Source organism: Ctenocephalides felis, unplaced genomic scaffold (assembly GCF_003426905.1).
Source record: "Ctenocephalides felis isolate EL2017-DRISC unplaced genomic scaffold, ASM342690v1 CF-g0.4_SCAFFOLD_03571, whole genome shotgun sequence".
NCBI lineage: Eukaryota > Metazoa > Arthropoda > Insecta > Siphonaptera > Pulicidae > Ctenocephalides > Ctenocephalides felis.
The window spans coordinates 26,506,083-26,512,697 of NW_020539725.1; the positions used below are offsets into that span (position 1 = coordinate 26,506,083).

Consider the following 6,615-nt stretch of genomic DNA (forward strand, 5'->3'; position numbering starts at 1 on the left):
AGTTTGCAAATTAGTAGTAGCAATAGTAGTGATTGAGATTTTATAAATTGCAGACTGCGAATCGGTTTACTTACAAATTTTATCTGTAATGTATATTAAGTTTTTATAATAAAAATTAAGTACTTTCAAAAAAAGTTAAATTTGTTAAAATTTGTGCAAACAATTTGTATTAAATATTACAAACATTTATGAAAACTTTGAAAGCTCTATCAGGATAGTTAGTACCATAAATAAGAAAACGAGTAGCGCCAAGCGATTCGAAATGCAAAAAATAACTAGCTGTAAGTGGAATTCTGTCTTAAGGCAATTAGGGCATCGTGCCTTAAGGCAAATTGCTGGAACTTCCCGTACCAAAAATTATTATTTTTTTTTAAAACGATTAACATTTTTGAAAAAAAATTACTTTGAAAAAATAAGATTTTTGAGAAACTATAAATTGGACAAAAATTAGTTTTTTTTGAAAAAAAAAAAAAATTAAAAAAATTTTTTTTTTTTAAATTTTTTTTTTTTTTGAAAAAAATTTTTTTTTCTTTATTTTGACATATTGTGGAAGATCTGAACTTTTTTTTCAAAGCAATCGTACTGCTTTAACTACATAGGGACAAAATATAAAGCGCGTAAGCGCCGCGTCGCTGTCTAACGCATAAGCATTGGTACGGAACCGATAGGAATGTTAACAAAATGTATACTTATTGTTAAAATCTCTATAAAATGTCTGATAATTTGATGTGCATATGTCTAATGATCATTTTTGACCGCCAAATGGCTCATTTTTTTACTTTTTCCTCTATATCTCCGAAACCGCTGGACCTACCTTCATGAAAGTTATAACGATTCTTCATCTTGTCAATACAAATAAAATGTTTTCTGAATTATTAAAATCGGACGCTCCGTTCTCTTAAAAACTGAGTTACCGTTTTCGGAACTTTTTGCCCCGTATCTTTGGAACGGCTTGACCTGCCTTTGCCAAAAACTAATCAGCACGTCTCCTTATCAATACGGATCGAATGTTTTTTGAATTATTCAAATCGGTTGATCCGTGTTCCCGAAATCGTCGACGAAAATTTGTATCCGCACATACATACACACACATACATACATACATACACACACACACACACACACACATACACACACACACACACACATACATCCATTTTTTCTAAGGTATGCCAAAATGTTCAGAAACCTCTGAAACGTAAAGATATATAAAAATTTTCATTTTCGATTTTTTTGCGATTACTATAACTTGCCCTACGGGAAGTTAATTACATCTATTTTTTTAGTATTAAATTTTTTATTAAACTATTTATTTTACACGATTTTTTATTTTTTTGTGTGTGAGTGATTTTTTGAGTTTTTAAGTTTTAGTGTGTTGGCAATATGCCAATAAATATTTTAAAACTTCATGATATATTACAACATTTTAACCTACTATCTCAAAATAATTTTGTAGTGAATAAAAGAACTAAATAAATAAAAAATTAAATAGAAATTGTTGTGCCAGGACATGGAATTCTATTTTAACTTCACTATCGACTGCAAATAATTAAAAATCTTTGAATATAAAAATCCATATAATTATTTCCATCAATAATAGAAAAGATAATATTTGTCGTTGAATTGAATTGGAAGTGTTTTGAAATCTTTTTTGAGTGATTGGTAGTACAATCAATGAAAAACCAAAAAAATGTTAGAATATTATTATAAAATCCAGTATTGAAACTATTCATAATATATTATAATATTTGTATCCTAGTACCCAAGTAAGTAAGTAATAAATTTGTCGTTAATAAAATAAATGAATAATTTATTGTTGAATAGCATTGAAAATGTTTATGATATTGTTTTTAAGTGATTGATAATAAAATCAATGAAAAACTATTAAATTATTGAAAGATTATTATAAAAACTATATATTAAAAAAATACAGTTATAACTTATAATAGTTTATAGATTGCACATATATTCTCTAAAAAATGTGCTTTAAGGTATAGTATATCCTTATACTAATTATAAATAAGTTTTAGTTCAATTTGAATAACAAATTTATTGTTTCATTGAATGAAGCTTAGAACCTATCTGAAGCGTATGAATTTTTGATAAACCATTTAAAAAAGTCGTGTTGTTTACTGATTGTCTCTATTAATGCATATGTAAAAATCAACTTCGATATATATATGTATATATATATATATATATATATATTATGTATCGTCTTTATATGTTGATACAGAAAAACTTCCACATTTTCCGCTTAACTGCCCATTATAGATCCAATTAAGATAACTAAGTAACCATTCCCTATATGTTGCTATCATTTCTTGCACTCTATAAAAGGAGGATTTGCGAATCTGTTATAGATGTACAATTACCAGAAGCCACAGAGTTTCATTGATCTAAATGACACTATAAAAATCCATAAATCGATAGATGCTTATCGATCTGATAAATATAAAATATTAATTACTAGCACATATTTTCAATCAATATCTATTAAATTTTCTTCATTACAAAACGTGTGTGTTGGAAATATCACATAGACATACGCATTGCACACATACTGGGCGACATAGTTTTAGTACTAGTTCTGTATTCTAATGTTTATTACTTCTCGGGCATAATAAAACCATTTCTCGGTTATTTTTTCGGGCAATTTGCCAGGATTTATACATGATTGCTCACCTACATTGTGCTGGAATAAATTTCCGTAAGTCTGTATTCATATGTGTATCGAGTTTCGGGGTCGAAGGTCAAATGTAATATTAGTAATCGAAACTATGTATAAAATTTATAACTAATAGTTAGTTGAATATTCTGATTATAATTTAAAGAGCATCGATTGCTTTTTATGCCGCAATTAGAAGGCTACATTTATTGTTACACTTTTTTTTGTAAAGTATGACCTCATAATCATTATGTCTGTATTCGCTTTTGCCTGTATTCATTATCCTCATAAAATCCTTTAAAAATAAATAATTATTTATATCTAAATTATCGAAGTTCCTGGTTAAGTTGAAAAAGATCTACTTAGCACTAATATATCGTAAGCCAAAGTTATTAATTTAAATTATAATATAAGTTGCAGTATGAAGTGTTACTGGTAGTAGGAATGTAGGAAACTAAACACTAAATTTATTTAACATATTTTTCATAATTTTGAAAACTATCTACAACCATACAATAACAAAATAATTTTGATGTTGACAAAATCTTGAGCTTATTTTTCTTTCCAATACCATATATCTGTAGCGACCTGTCAACACACGTCGCATTTTAACTTGACAGATGTTCATTATTTGAAGCTCATCATAGTGTCAGCTCAAAAACAAAAAGTTCAAGTGTCAGATCAGAGCTAGTTTTTGTTTGGTCCATGTTCGAAATGCCAAAATTATAATTCAAAACTTTTTTTCCTTTTTTTATTATAAATACTGAAATAACATCTACGTTTTTGTAAATGATCAATATAATCACACATAGTGTTATTACTATTGTCATAATAAACAATATACGTAGTATAAAGAACTCGAGTTTCTTTAGTGGTGACCGCGAACGTGAATTAATAGCACGCATATAGAAGGAAAGAAGGTAAGAAGATCAAGACACATTTAGAAGTAACAAATTTAGAAGTAAAAAAATAAATTGAAGTCTCATGAATTATTAAGAAAAGAATTTTTAAAAATAAATAATGAATATAAATGGCTCACAACCGCCATAACTCTAAGAACATTCTAATCCTACAACTGAGACTCCGGCCACGCACATCGAAAACAACAACACGTGCTCAATAAATCCCTCATTATCCTGGAAAATGAGTCGATTATAAGCACCACGGCAGAGGACAGGGAGCGTCAGCAAACAATTTGGCAACCGCCACATACACTCAACCGCTAACTCACCAGCGAAGGGCCACATACAATCAACCGCTAACTCACCAGCGAAGGGCCACATACACTCAACCGCTAACTCACCAGCGAAGTGTCAAATATACTCAGCCGCTAACTCACCAGCGAAGGGCCACATCTACTCAACCGCTAACTCACCAGCGAAGGGCCACGTAAGCAATCAACAAACTCAACAAGCCAACACGGCATTCAAAACGGCCACGGCCACGAACAAATAAAATTTATCACACAATCTCAACCAAAAGAAATTTACAAGGAAGTTCAAGATGGCACTCAGAGATGCGAAACAATCTTTTTCATTAGGGCGGAGTGATCTGTAGCGACCTGTCAACACACGTCGCATTTTAACTTGACAGATGTTCATTATTTGAAGCTCATCATAGTGTCAGCTCAAAAACAAAAAGTTCAAGTGTCAGATCAGAGCTAGTTTTTGTTTGGTCCATGTTCGAAATGCCAAAATTATAATTCTTAACTTTTTTTCCTTTTTTTATTATAAATACTGAAATAACATCTACGTTTTTGTAAATGATCAATATAATCACACATAGTGTTATTACTATTGTCATAATAAACAATATACGTAGTATAAAGAACTCGAGTTTCTTTATATCCTTGCATTAGCGATAACAGTTGATTGTTAATTAGATCTATTATAAAAAATAGTTTAAAGAGATACAACTTACTTAATCACAATTGCCTAATAGTTAAAAACCTAAAAATAGCATAAATTTTCAATTTATGTATAACTTGTGGAAAATAAACTCATTTTAAATTGATATGATCATCCGTGTAATACTTATTTCTTTTACAGGTTTCTCTTTCTTTAATTAAATTATATTAGTAAAATAAAACATAAAATGAAGCTCTAATTTCAAAGAGAATATTTTGTAGACTTTGATTCAGTATGTTAAATTTAAATAGTTAAAACATCTATTAGTTATAAATTACCAGAATTATTACAATAAAATACTAAAAATGAGAATAAAGCTATATGAACCATATCTGCTTTGATCATTTTTTACCATTTTTACTTTATGTTTACAATAATAATGTTTTTATTTAATGTATTTTATAATGTGATTATTCTATTAAGTTTTAGTATGCATATTGCAATATTATAAATAATTACCAGAATTATTAAGATACTAAAAATGATAATAAAGAAAATATTTTGATAATAAAGAATTTGCTGTCTTTTATTTTCTTTATCATTTATAGTATTTAGGTTTAATAATTGTGTTATTTTACAATAATATAATTTATAATATTGCGTTAATAAAATCTTATTGAAATTTACCCCATAAAATACTAATTTCTTTGTATATTATCAATTTTTTTAAACAAATTCTATGAAAAACATGTATTATTGTAAAAATAAATTAATACTAAAAATAAAAAATAATCATAGCAGAGCATGGTTTCGATCCACGGACCTCTGGGTTATGGGCCCAGCACGCTTCCACTGCGCCACTCTGCTAACGGGAGTGAAAGTAAAATTAGCCCGTTTTATCGCGCAACTGGATTTATGTATGGTGTGATGTAAATGTATTAGGAGCTTTAATTTTGATGCAAAATTATTATAAAGTTAGTACAATTAGTAATGAATATTAAATTGCTTTAAAAAATTTATAACTAAATTTATTGAATGATAGGATCATCAATACTTTACATTTATAAATATTTGCAATTTGTATTTAATGTATTTTATAGAAATGAATTTTCTTGTACGTACAAATATCTTTTTAGTCCACACAAATCAGTTCAATATTTCATTTTATATTGATACTTTTCATTCTATATTATTTTTATTCTCTTGTAAATATATTTATAAAGAAAAAATTGAAAGGAAAACGAAAACAAAATTATTGTTAGGTTCAGTTTCTAGTTTTAACAAGACAGGTAAAATTATATAAATTTGAATAAAATTTGTTTAAACTTTAGAAAAGTCGATAAAAATAATATGTCCAGTATGTCTAGTAATGCTGTTGTTTACAGCTATCACAGTCAATTAATAAAAATGTGAATTTTTGAATAAAATAATATTAATTTTAATGTAAACTATTAAAAAAGTCAACGATACGTGGTGTTCCCAAGCGGTCTCCCATCTAAGTACTACCCACGCCCGATGTTGCTTAACTTCGGTGATCAGACGAGAACCGGTGTATTCAACATGGTATGATCGTTGACAATTTATACACTGTTCTAGAGAATGATAAGTTGATAAATTGAAAATGATTTAACTAAAATATCTAATCACAGATGAACAAGTATAAATTATATCTAATTATCTTTTCATCTAAGGATCTAATTAAAATTTTAAAATAAATATAATAGTCAAAGTGATTGAAAGAATAATACGCTCTACATAATCAAGATTTACAATTAACTAATTCATTTTTAATCTTTATTCCAAAAATTGTAAAATCTAATGTAGATTTATTTTAGAAATGAATATTTCTAAAAATAAATCTACTCTAGAAATTTCATTGACCCTTTAGGTCTCTTGTAAATTTATTTCCCAGCTACATGGGATTAGTTAGCATATTATATCTTAAGCTCGTATTCTTTTTCAGGTTTCATCAACCGTAAATAATCGTAAAAAATTGAAAACTAAATGTGATTTCGATTTTGAAAAACATATGAAACGCTCTAAATAAATAAAAATAAAATGTGATTTTCATCAGACTTATACCTTATTATCAAGCTATTT

At 27.7% G+C, this 6,615-nt stretch overlaps 1 non-coding gene across 1 annotated transcript; it reads right to left on the minus strand.

Annotated features, from left to right (window-relative positions):
- Positions 1-5,973: 5,973 nt before the first annotated feature.
- On the minus strand, positions 5,974-6,092 carry LOC113387152. Its single transcript, XR_003368106.1, has one exon. It is a non-coding gene; the product is annotated as a 5S ribosomal RNA (ribosomal RNA).
- Between the last annotated feature and the right edge of the window lie 523 nt (positions 6,093-6,615).